The 13,785-nt window shown below is 43.6% G+C and overlaps 1 protein-coding gene across 1 annotated transcript in view; it reads right to left on the reverse strand.

Annotated features, from left to right (window-relative positions):
- The window catches only part of zbtb16a (zinc finger and BTB domain containing 16a), an 82,892-nt gene that overhangs the window by 45,366 nt on the left and 23,741 nt on the right, over positions 1-13,785 (reverse strand). The gene's annotated exons all lie outside the window — the stretch shown is intronic.

A 13,785-nucleotide genomic window follows, 5' to 3' on the forward strand; every position in this document is an offset into this window, starting at 1 on the left:
AACAGTGGTAAACAGTACATGTACAGCAGGGTGGGTTGAGTGGGATTTGTAAGAAAAAGAGCTTGAGATTTACACCAGGGAACACAGCGCCCATCCCACATGGCTTTATCTGTCAGTCAGGAGGTGTAAGAGGGCTATTGTCCATTCAGGTTCATGCACTTCCCATAGTGGGACAGAAGGGAATTCTTTATCTTAAACAGACCATCTGCATGCTCTGTCTATTCTCAGATAGTGTGTTACTAAGGTACTGCAACATGAGCTGCATTCAGGCTGCCTCATAAAGTGAAGACGGTAAAGCAAAACCATTGCACACTTTATCATACAGTCTTAATAATGGCAGATGGCAACACTCAGAACATTTTGCAGTACATTTGGTCCCATTAGGTACCACCTTCTCCCTGTCTGAGAAGGTATATCTGCACAACGGCACCAAACACATAGCCCACAATGTGTGTTCAACAGACTGAAATGTTTCACAGTGTAGTTTACGGTTTTCTTTCCTCAGCCGAGAGCACAACCCTGTGCACACAGGAACAGGACATAGCTGTCTTACACTAAGAAATTCAGGCTCTGTCACTGGTCTGTGGATGTGTTTGCTAAAGCAGGTGGTGACAGAACACAAGGTCTGGAGTATGTACAGAAGCAGTTCATAATCAGTGGTGTGCCAAATTAGTTTTGCTGGTACACTTGCGGTGTTAAGTGTTTCCAGACAAGTAATTAACTCAGTGTTGGCACCTTTGTGGTAAATGCCTTGTGGAGAAATCAAAATATAAGAATATGAACTGATATGTGAAATCAGCTTAATGTTCATTCTCAGAGAATATGTTCTCCTCTTTGCTAAAATTTTGTGTTTAAATGTGCTGAAGGGCACTGGCTGGCCAAGGTAGTGCTACTAAGACAAACGACTGCCAAAATGACCAAGACACTACAACTATATGACACTACAAAATAAGGAAACAAACATGTAACAAACATATATGCACCCATGTGTGCACACAGGCATGCAGACAGAGTTCACATCAGGATGGACAATCTTTTTCTTGTGAATCAGAATGACCAGCATCACACTCGGTCATTATTCTTTGCATTTACAGTAAGTGATATTACAAGTTACATCTAGCACCAGTAAAGTTTCAGACTGAAGACACTAAGGACTGTAGAGGTCTATTGTTTCACATGAACAATATCGCAGGCCTAATCCTCCAGTGCAGCTTGCTGTCTGGTAATTGGGAGCTGTCAGTGCTTTAGACTGGTGGCAAGAAGCTTTAAAAGTTTGGAAGTGTGGTTAGGCCACAATGAAGATAGATTAATGGAAAACCATTTTGGGGGTCTGGATGTGAAAGAAAAAAAGAGAGCTAAGAAAATAAACAAATGTAGGAAAAAGACTAAAAGGAAAGAGAAAACCCCATTGCAAACAGTCCAAAAACTTTAATGGCTTATAGAACGGGATTGTGGAAATCCAACAAACAAAGAGAAGAATGGGGCAGTAGAGACCTTTGGCAAACTGTAAGTAATTAAGAAGGCCTGTAAACGCCTCCCGGGATAAAGGACACTTCAAAAGGAGAACGGGTGTGTGAAGCCCAGCTGAGGGAGGGGTAAGGGACAGAAAAAAGCCAGGGGTCTGTGGACCTTTGGAATCCACCACTGGTATAAGTGGGAAAGCAAGGGTAGTGTTGCAAAGGGACACTCCAAATCCATATGTTTCACTGCTCCTATCACGGCTTTCTCCAGAGACCTGGAGGCGAATGGCCAGACAAATAAAGACTGAACACAACACCTGTATTGTCCCAGTCGTCTGGGGTCAGGGCAGGAGAAATCCTACCTACCTGACCAGAGACAAGCTAAGCAAACTGAAACTCACCTTTATCTCCTCTCAGCCAACAAATTTTCAGGGCATTAGAACACATTTTGTCCTTTTTCAGCTAAAACTGAAAACCTAAACATAGTACTGAGTTGTGTGACTTTACTCATCCTAAAGATGAGGAAGACGGAACTGAATCAGTAAAATTCAATGTGCCGCATTAGTGTACAAATTAATGTAGACTTTTTTCTCTGGTGCTCAGCTGGGTTGAACCTATCGGCTCTCTGCTGTGGAGCTGAGAGGCGTGTCCTGTACGGAAAGCAAAAAAAGGCCATGCTGATTGGATAACAGGTTAAAGAGGAAGAGGAGAGGCTGGGTTATTGCTGCACCCAATCATTTTCAAATGGGATTTTTTTCTAAACAGTGACCCCCCTCACTGGCTTTTATGGAACCCATACTCCCTTGGTCTGGGGCAGCCCCCCCCCCCCCCCCCAACAGCTTCACACCCAGCTGTGTCTCCGCTTTAATGGGAGGTGGGGAGTGCGCGCGCGTGTGTAAGTGTGTACGTGTGTGATGAAGGGGGAATCCAGGCTGTGCATGGGCCCAAAACAGACCGAACTGTGGTCATTAAGGAGACCGATGTAAAACACACACTCCACAAGCCCATTTACTCCATTAATAAGCGACTTTGTCTGACAAATCAGTTTTGACAACTGCAGTAAATTTCAAATTTGTGTCAACTAAACATATGCGGAACAGCTCATTTCAGAGCGTGAGTGCAGTGGGGCCTCGTAAATCAGGCCCCTGTTTGAAACCTGAGAAGATTACAGAGCTGTGTTATTGAGCTGTTACAGCCTGGCTTGTATAAATCTGAACTTTGGTGCTCTGTACTGGACCTGGGCTGTCCATCACATCCAGGGGTTCCCCTGTCAGGGCAGCCCTCCCATCACACACACACACACACACACACACACACCCCCTAACACACACGTGCTCACACACATGCACACGCACACATACACACACACACGAGCACACTAATGTGTACACACTCACACACATGCACACTCACACCCACACGCCCTCCTCCATGTAGTCAGCCTCCTCTCAACAGCTCCAGCAAATGCAAAACAAAAGAAAGTGTGAAAGACAGCCCATTACAGAGGCTCTGAGAAACTGATTTATGACTGGAGAGTTCTGATGCCCCTCATAAAATAAAAGACTGATTTGCACTCATCTAAAATTCCGTACTCAAATAAACTTTACCTCACCCAGAGAAAAACAAACAAATAAATAAAATTCATCTATTGTTCACAGACCTCTACTGTTCTATCTCACATACCTCAATGTGTGTGTGTGTGTGTGTGTACTTGCACAGCTACCCTTGGTTGAGCTGTAGACCTTGGGAATGAGGATATTTTGGGAAAGTGAGGACATTTTGGCTGCCCCTCACTTCTTCAAAGCACTGTTTGAGGGTTAAGACTTGGTTTTAGGGTTCAGGTTAGAATTACGTTAAGGTTAGGGTTAGGGTTGTGGTTAGCCATTTAGTTGTGATGGTTAAGGTTAGGGTAAGGGGCTAGGGAATGCATCCTCTCAATGAGTGTCCTCACAAAGACAAGTATGTGTATGTGTGTGTGCGTGTGTGTGCACACATGCGTGTGGTGTATATGTGTGTGTGTTTGTGTGTGAACGGGTGCGTATGTGTATATGTATACGTGTGTGTGTGGAGCTGAGGCCTCAGGCTGCCTGGGAACAGAGCGGCTGCGGCACACAGACATGCTCTATTCATTTGGTGACTGGAAGGTCCTCCCCATGCCTTAAAGGCCATGCCAGCCCATGTGTGCTCTCAGATTAAGGTATTTGTTGTCAAAGTGCAGGGCCAACAATGTACCAGCAAGAGAGAGAAAGAGAGAGAGAGAGAGAGAGAGAGAGAGAGAGAGAGAGAGAAGTTTGGGAGGGGGGCAGGATTCAGTCTGTCAGCCTAGTGCTGTCTTCTTCTTGGTTTAATAGAGAGCTCTGTGAGATGTTGACAGCACACTGCCAAAAACATTAGCATAACGATGATGAATTCTAATTGACTTTTTTCAGTCCCTGCTTGTCAGAGCCAGACAGCTTCACTAACCCCACACATGCTATTAAATGCTTTGAAATGTGTTTTGACTGCTGAGGCACAGAGAAAGATTTCAGGTCAAGAGAAAACAAAAGCTCAGATATTAGCACAGATACACTTTAAAAGTATTAAATGACCTGTTCATTTCAGCCCCAGCTTTCATATAATCAAATGTCATGCAAAAATATTCAAGTATTCACAATCAGCAGGCAAATCTCTCATTTTCACAGATACTACGGAGTCACTGCCAGCACAATCTCGATTTCATTTCTCGACATTCTCGCTCAGGAGACCAGCATGTCTTCTCCCAGCCCTTTCCACTCCATTAAGAGCGAATGAGGCGAGACACACGGCAGTGCAGCAGACCCAGAGAACACAACCACTACCGCAGACCTACAGACACATCCATGCCCCATCCAGCCGCCTCCATCCCAGGCATCTGTAACCACCCAAATCTGTCACCCTGTCATTAGCCCAGAGCTAACACACACATGCACACAAACACACACAATCAGGTTAGAGCTGTAGGCATGGCTTTAAAATGCACCACACTGAAGGACGTCAAGCAATCAGATAATTAAAAAAAAAATGTTGACCACCCCTGTCCTTTTCACCACTCTTTGTTCTGCTTTTTTGTCTCTCTTTTTTTACCCAATCAAAATATATCAAACGCCTCGGTAATTCCAGGAGGGGGGGGGGGCAGTTTATCAGGGAGTCTTCCTGCACTTATCAATGGCCTGGCTTTCTCCCTGCAGCGAAATACTCATATGAATTCCAGCCACACTCACACATGCTGCTGCAAACCCGTGCTAGGCATAGATGAGTAGCACAGAGAGAGACAGCAGAGAGACAGCAGACAGAGAGCGAGAGAAAGAAAAAGAGAGAGAAAGTAGACAAAGAGAGCGAGAGAGAGAGAGAGAGAGAGAGAGAGAGAGAGGGCGATATGGTGGGAGATACAGAAGCATACCTCAGAATGAAGACAAATGAATTCTCTGCTCATCTGCCACACCCATATTTCCCTTAAGTTAAGGCACTGAAACCTCTTCATGGGTTTCAAATATTAAATCAAGTCAACGAGGGGAAAACAGCGGGAACTCTCTGAGGCAATGCTGATATAGACAGTGCTAATACCCACAGATGCTCTGCTCAACAGTGACAGTGTCACCAAGTCAATCCACCTCATTATCATCATTCAGGAAAAAAGCTGCTGCTCCAACAATGCACCGAGTGTGTAAGCATCAATACTGATCACTTACACACACACAGATAAAATATTAGCTAATATGACAGTGTGGAACTGCAAAAGCCATTCAGCATGCAGGCTGTGTTAAGTAAGCCGCATGGAGCCCCCTTCACTCCTCTGCCTGCCAAAAGAAAGCACTGTGTTGTTCTTCTTCAAAAGAAACAAAGAGTGGAGGTGCTCTGGGAGAGAGACTGCACCAGTGAACAAAGCTCAATTATGTTGTCCTGGGGAAAGACATGGAGCACCGCCATCATTACTCTGCACTGGGCTCTTCTCTGTGCAGCCAACAGGCAAAACCACGCCGGTCTGAGCCTCACAACAAGGGCCCTGTCAGGATCCTGGCCAAAGCCTAGGCTCCAAATTACGCTACCTGAGTCACACTTCTCCCCCTAATCCCCCCATTTATACCTCTCTCACCTTTCATTCTTCCTCTAGCTGTAGCCATTTCAAGGCCTGCTTCTGTAATTAATGTTCCCTCTCACACAAACACACACGCACATACCCGCGCACACACACACATAGATAGTATATAAAACACCACTGAGATTTGTTATTGGTGATTTTGGCTTGTCGTGGACAAGCAGCTATGCCAGTGAACGTATGCGTTTAGGTTCATCTGATAGTCCCATCTGACAACCACAGAAAGACCTGCGTTATTGTATTAATGCTTTTAGTGAATGTGTAGGGCAGAGAAAGGGTACAGAAGATAGTAGGATCAGCTGACAGTTTTAAACATGTTAAAATTCACCTCGTTTACGTATGAGTCAGTTTTACAAATCACCTCCTTGTAATTTTACTGCTAGTTCTGTTTTTTCCTTGTTTTTTTTCAGTGCTTCAAAACTGACCAATGTGTAGAATATTTTCATATTTGGTAGAAATATAAATGCACTGCTAACCCCCACCCCCCAAAAATAACACACAGGCTCATGAATTTAAGCCTTTTGGCATTTCATTTATCACAGACAGACATGCCTACGTTAAGTACACAATAAATCAATGAACCTCTCAGTGTGATCCAGGCTGTTACAGAAAATTTACAGAGCATTTTTGGTGAAAAATACAAAAAACAAAAACTTAAGTGTGTGATAGAAAAAAAAAAATCTGTCTGGTGAAAAGGTTATAATGAGCCCTGTGTCAAAACAAGTGAGCTTTTCCTTGTAAACCCACTAAAATGCCAGGTTAAACATCCGCACTAACTCCTGAAATCCTATGCCTCCCCTTTCTTCTCTCTTTTGAGTGAAAATAGCAGTTGTTTTTATTTTTTTTACCCCAGAAAATAATGTTTTTCTCTCAGTCTTTCATAGCAGTTATGTTGTGTTCTTGTTTTTCTTCCGTTCCCATTTGTTGCTCGTCAGATCTGTGAGCTTAGCGCATACGAGAGCAGACCCTCTATAAAAAGCGGCAGACGAGAGAACCCCATCTCTCCCGCGCACCCATGCATTATTCATACCCATCACCTTCAATCAAGAAGCAGAAACCTCAAGGATGTCTAACTTTAGGTCCTTTTGAAAAAAAGAGGGAGAGAAAAAGGAAGAAGACAGAAGAGCGGAGAAAACATTCTGCTGTGTCTTGTATAATTTATTCTGGGGTTCAGATGACATCAAATGCCGGTGCTCTCTCCTGTGTGTTGCAGCCTATATCTGCAAATGCTTTCGGGAAAGAGAGATATATTTCTTCCTGCTCTAACAAGCGAGGACCTGTTACATTAATAAAGATGAAACTGAGTAATAATAACCAGTGGAATGCGTCAAAACACCACATAACGTCCTGATGGAGGCAGGGAACAGCAGACTGGTGGAATGATGGCATGCTTGTTCAGATGGTGTTTATCAGGCAAAGAAACATCATGTCACACATTCATATCATTCAAATCACCAACTGGTCCAGAGAGGCATTCTGACGGGTGGTCTAGCCAGCAATATCAGCCTAGACGCAGACCTGTATGGAAGAGGTGACCATAAGGTGAATATTTCAGCCCCTGTTCCAACTTCTCAGGTGTTGTGTAAGGACACAGAGCTGAGTAAGAAGAGGCCTACAGTGGCACAGGTGTGTAGTAGCAGGGTGTGTACTCACTGCATTGGTTACCCACCGAGAAATGTTTTTGCTTTTTTGGTCTTATTTTGTAATTTGAGATATCCTCTGCAATTGGTATGGTGGTCTGACATCAGCTTTAAGGTCTGTAACCAGAGCTGAAGTAAACATCATGTCTCTGGGACCCCTGCAGACTCCCCACGACCTCCCTCTTTCTCTCTTACACTCTGTCCCATTACTACTTCTCTTTCATGGCCACCCCCTCCTTCTCTCTCTTTCTCTCTGTCTCTACAGTAGTCTGCTGGTCGCACAGGGAGGTTCATATACCTCTGCGATGAACACACACACCTTGGCAAAGAGATGCATCTATAGAATTACTCCTCACTCTTATGTTCTCCACTCTCGGCTCCAAAACAGCACTATTCTCAGACAATCTGGCTATGCTCACAGTGAACCAACACATGGATCTCAACTTAGATATGAGGAGGCAGGGTGACTGAGAGAGGAGGAACACGAAAGCAGATCTGAAGATAGTGGGACAGAAAATAAAGAGACAGTGAGAATGTGAAATACAGAGAGATAAAGAACACCTGAAGCATGTGAAAATGAGAGAGCCAAGAGAAGAGCCATGCATAGAATGTGTGCACAGTTAGATTATGTTTTACATGAGGACACTGATAATGTCAGGGTGACTGGTGGCGTGTGTCGCGACTGAGCTGTTTTCCTCACAGAACAAACCGGTTCTCTTATCCAGTTGAGCAGGATAATGTAGAGCATGGTGCCAGCAAACTGCATTAGACAAAATGTGAGGCAAATTTTTGGCAATTTAAGTCAGCGCTGGAGGAGCCAGCTCTGTAAATACAAATCAAAGCTGAGGACAGCCCTCTGGCCTTAGGCAACTGAATTCTGGAACAATCGAACCAGGGTTCGGTGAAGGCTGGGTTGTTAGGTCCCAGACTTGCAAGAGCAGTTTCTCTAGAATCCATACCGTTAGAACAGGGCCAGAGTGAAGCTGTCTTGACTGAGCTCTAACTGACTTTGCAATCCAGGTCCTCCTAAGTTCTCTTTACTGAGGGCTGTCCATTGTCAGAGAAAGCCTGGTAAAGGACAAAAAAAAGAAATGAAAACAGCTTATTTGGGGTCTGACCCTGCTTTTTCACCTCTTGTCAAGAGAGTGAATCAAAACAGAGGCATCAACCCCACTCCAGGACCCAGGCATGTGCTGGCAGGTCTCTGAATGTAAGAGTCTTGTCCTATTCAGACAAACCCGGCTGGAACTCTCCCTGCAGACCGGCCCACGGTCCCAACCCTGAACCCTGAACCCTGTTTCATCCTCTGTTGAGTGTCATGTCTCTCAGCAGATCTGTGCCACAAAAAGAGTAATTAATAGCCCAGCGACAAGTGTGTGAACCCCCTCAAACCCGCTGGCCCCCCCGCCCTGCCCGTCTCAGTATGTCTTCATCTGCCATCTTGTTGCAGCAGGACAGTGCTTTCTGCAGGTGCTAGCTCTCCTCATTACACCAGTCAACCGGAGCAGGACGCAGTGAACACACACCGCCAGGTCCAATTCAACAGATCTTATTCAAAGACTCCATTTTGTGTAAAGCACAAAAGCAAACAGTATTCTCTTTTAAAGAAGAGGTTTTCATTTCATAGCCCTAAAAATCTGTTTTATGTGCTGGGCTACTTGTCTGTTCTGAATGCTGAGAACATGAGATCCAGTGACCAAGTGAATGACGTGAGAAAGAAATGCTGCCCAGAGCTGGAAGAAAATGGAACATCAGGAATTGAGGAGATTCCTACAGCTCATAATGGAGATGACAGGGACAACTGATTTATGTCCTTTTTCTACAGTGATGTAAAATCAGGGGAATGATGACAAAGCAGTCCAGTGTGCTTCTCACCTTGCTGTGGGTTTTAAAGCGTGAACCACACTGTCCAGTGTTAAATCTACTCACAGAGAGAGCTAAATCAAGTACAATCAAAATCAATTAAGTGTGGTGTCATTTTGACTCATTCAGAGTAATTTTAACATTGGCATACTTATCATGCATATGTGTGTGTTAAACAGTAATGTTGATGTTTAATTTGAAAAACTATACATTAGAGACAGTAATATATAGTAAGTCTGATGTGAACTGTCTACAAACCTCCCTAGAGTTCCAGACATAAAATACTTCTGAAATTATTACAAATGTAATACCTGAAGTCTCCCCTTTGATGATACAGAGCCAGACAGCATAATCAAGTCTACTCAGGTCATCTCCTGTTTGAAGTATTTAATCAGAGATCCAGGTTAATGGATGCGGAGGACAGTGGGTGTGAAAAGGGGGTTATTCTGAGTCACTGTGTCTTATTTTTCCGTAATGAGACCGCAATACGCTTTCTCCGTACCACCCTCTCCCCATGCCTGTTTTTACTATCAGAGACAGTCAATCATCTAAATTAAGACAAATTTACTGGTATAAAAACTAGCTCCATTTCAAAACATCTTAATGTCACTGCGTGTTTCATTATGCCAACAGTGTAATAATTTACCAAACTCACAGTTCAGCACACTGATTTTGGGCTAATAGTTCAGTGGCTATGATGTGGGTAGTTTGGAAGATGCCTGAACTTTACCACAGTGAAATTACTGGCTACGGAGTGAATGTTGAAATAATTATTGGCACACGTGTTAGTCTAGCTTGGACGGAAATAAGAGTGTATACCTGCTGTAAAAGGCTCTATCACAGGGACTGTGATAACAATGTAATATGCAAGTCACTGTGAAAATTACATCATGGCATCCACCCTTACCCAGAGGATAATGTTTCAGTTTGTAATATGTAAATGGTGCAGAACGGATACACGCACTGGTACACTTCTACATTATTGTAATAATGCTACACTCAATTGTCTAGTTTTTTTTTCTTTTTTTAAACAAAAATAGTTCCTTAAAAAATTTGAAAAAAAATCTTGACCATCTATTACTTTATTATGTACCTTTCTCTCTCTGTCTCTCTCTCTCCCTCCCTCTCTCTCTCTCGCTCACTCACTTGCTCTCTCTCTCTCTCTCTCTCTCTCTCTCTTGCTTGCTCTCTCTCTCTCTCGCTTGCTCTCTCTCTCTCTCTTGCTCTCGGGTAGGTTCGGAGGGTTAAACGACACTTTCACAGTGTTGAAAGGGCAGGTTATTTTAGAGGCTCCTGACCAAGATGTTTTAATCAGCGTCTCGACCGACATCCTAAAGAACCAGCTCCTATCTCCTCCCCTCCTCCCCCTGTCTGTTACTCTAGACAAGTAATTTGGCTTTTTTGTTGTTTGCCTGACCTAGAGAAGACAATTTCAAAGGGGTCTTCCTGCAGTCTTAACAGCCATGGTAGAACAGGTAGGCATTGGACAGGCTTTTCCTTGCACAAGATGAATTGGTGAGCTATCAGAGAGAGACAGGGCGAGCGGCTGTGTTTCTGTAATGGGACACTGGATGTGTCTTTGATTAATGAAAGAGGGATGCTAGGCTGTTCACTAGCCTTCCCTGTGAAAGAGCGATTGAGCGATAGATACGCATGGACAGATGCAGGGGCACGGCTGCCACACCCTGAAGGAAAGGATACTTTTCTATTCAACTCCTTTTTTTTTTTCTTGTCACTGTAATATTGACACACTAGATTTAAGGAAATAGAGAGCAATGCTGCAGAGAATGACAACGCTCATTTAAGATCTTCCTTAAACAAAAGGCTTTTTTTTTGGAATGATTTACTATCTTTTTCTAAAGGCAAGAACCAAAAAGGGAATCGAGTTATGTGGTTAAGCAAGCAACGTACTGTTTGATCCCTCTGCAAACATTTTTTTTTAACCTCTGCAGAAACAGACTTAATCATTGCTCTGAACAACTTCTGTTTGTGAAGTGCATTTGTTCTGTTTTTTTTCTTCTTTGCTTGAATCTAAAACCTAAAAAAAAGTGTTCAACAGAACAGAGTGCATGCTGGTGACCTTTCTGTTTAGACCAAAATACTCCACAATGCTACACACAGTTTTGACATACAAGAACATTCTGTTGTCCTGCTGGAAGGCTAAGTTCTGTTCACTAGTGGAAAACTGAAAAAAGGGGAGAAAAAAGAGAAACTTAAATAAAAATTTGGTCCAAATGACTGGCCTCTCCGTGCTGACAGTCTAGGTCTGTAAGATTTTCCATTCCTGATCGTCACTCTCTGTATAATATTTGTTTAAATGGACAAACTTTTTATAAGGGAAATAAAAAATAAAGGAATGCAATTAGATCATTACATTGTTTGTTGTTTGTTGTTTGACTAATGCTGTTTTATTGACCAATCTTATTATTGAATTTCAAGGCAGAACACGTTTTAATGAGCTGATTGGTTGGCCTGTGATGGCTGCATCACCATTATGGGCTTTTCCTTTGACAGGCGTCTTCATTACAGCCTCACACATGACCCAAAATGCTTCAAGATGGTTAAAAGGCACTCCAGGCAAAGTATTAAAGAAAAAATAAATAAATACCTCCACCCACCCTTATTCTATGCGAAACACCCCCAATCCCTCCCACCCATGCGCACGTGCACGCACACACACGCACAGACACACTCACCCCCCCTCTCAGTGCTTGGGCGTCGTTGGATTGGATTATTTTGAGGTGGTGAGTGCGGGCTTTGGAAGAAAGCATGTTTATATTCTCCTTGTTTCCAGGCCGTCAGTTGTCCCTGGGGAGCGCATTCCTCTCCTTAAGCATGACTAAAGGCATGTCAACCATCTGGCCAAGGCCACCATCCACAATGGCCCTACACACACCGCTGCCAGAAAGAAACCTTTCATTCACCGGCCCGGACCTTGATATCCATCTGCTCTGCAGAGGTCAACCCTCATTTCCACTCTTATCTAGTGTATTTGGTGGCCCTGCAGGTTTCTGTCCAAGCCAGCATGGGCTTTGCGCAAGGAAGCAAGTATGGATCAATTCTTTTACAACTAACAACAGACAAAGGTTAGTATGACAGAGGACTGAGAGAACAAATGATTATTTAAGACGAGTAACACTGGTTTTGGCTGATCCTGGATCCTGAATGTGAACAATGTAATGCACAACAGCATGAGTCAGTACAGGGATCTGATTGGTTGCCTGTCCCACGGTGGTATTATGCTTTCCAACAGTGATGATAATGAGCAGCATATAAGGCAACTGGAACACACAGGATTTTGGAACTGAGCACATTGTGTGTTAATGTGTAAGTTTATGGACAATGTGTTTTTCCTGCAGTGATCAAATTAGTGCCCTTTCTCTGTTGTCCAGCATGCACATTCATTAAAAGCAATATATGGCTCTTTGAAAACCGGGAAAAGTAACGTTAAAGACACTTTGCAGGTCAAATCGGGTCAGAACAGCTGCAGGCAAACTCAGAGAGAGAGAAAGAGAGAGAGAGAGAGAGAGAGAGCGAGAGAGAGAGAGAGAAGAGTGAGAGAGAGAGAGCAAGAGAGAGAGAGCGAGAGAGAGAGAGAAGAGCGAGAGAGAGCGAGAGAGAGAGAGAAGAGTGAGAGAGAGAGAGCGAGAGAGAGAGAGCAAGAGAGAGAGAGAGAGAGAGAGAGAAGAGCGAGAGAGAGAGAGAGAGAGAGCAGCGAGAGAGAGAGGTAGCGAGAGAGAGAGAGAGAGAGAGAGAGAGAGAGAGAGAGAGAGAGAGAGGGAGAGGGAGAGAGAGAAGAGCAAGAAATAGAAGGAAGAGATGGACACATGGTTTGACTAAGGTATGGTCTGAAGGGCCCCAGTGGCTTATACTCCACCTGGGTCCAGTGTCTCACACACACACACACACACGTACATTTTGACTTCAATGTACATTATTATCTCAAACACCAACTTTTGTCAAATGTGTAATATTTCAGTGTTTCTGATTTCATAATAACAGCTACAGCACTACAGTGTCTTTGTCTCTGTGTGTGTGTGTGTGTGCATGTTTGCATGCGTGCGTGTTTGCTTGTGTGTGTGTTTGTGTGTGTGCATGTGTTTATTTAGGAGGTTAAACATGAATCTTGTCTTATCTGTCTGCAGTCTTTTGTCCTGTTTGAGATGAAGGAGACCACATAATCTGAAAAGTCTAACTGAAGAAATGATGGGAGAGGCGGAGAATCTCTCAGATAATGACTGTGTAACTTTCACATGCCGGAGTACACAAAGAAATTTACTAACATCCATTTCTAACAGCAACACACATTATCCACAATCAGCTTATTAAAAACAATTAAGAAAACAGCTCTTAAAAGCAAATTCCCTAAAGCTCAAAGAAAAGGGAAAGTCCAAATCTCCCACAACTGTGTGCCAGACCCTCTTAAATAATGCCACTGGTTGTAATGAACAAAGAGAATGTAACTAGTTTAAGTTATTCATACACTCTCCTGATTACTGTCACATGCGAGTCTTGGCATAGCTCTGGTCACTTTAAAAACCTGAGGTTACAGCTATAGCAAAGCACAACACACAAAACACACAGCACACAAAGCTAACCAAACAATCAGCCAACAGGGCTTCTCGCTCAAAAAGCTATAAGTAAGAGAGGTTTTGGGGAAAATGAAGACACAAGTCATGCAGAAGGCAGGAGTGCCCTCTAGGCAGAA

This window comes from Chanos chanos, chromosome 8 (genome assembly GCF_902362185.1).
Source record: "Chanos chanos chromosome 8, fChaCha1.1, whole genome shotgun sequence".
Taxonomy (NCBI): domain Eukaryota; kingdom Metazoa; phylum Chordata; class Actinopteri; order Gonorynchiformes; family Chanidae; genus Chanos; species Chanos chanos.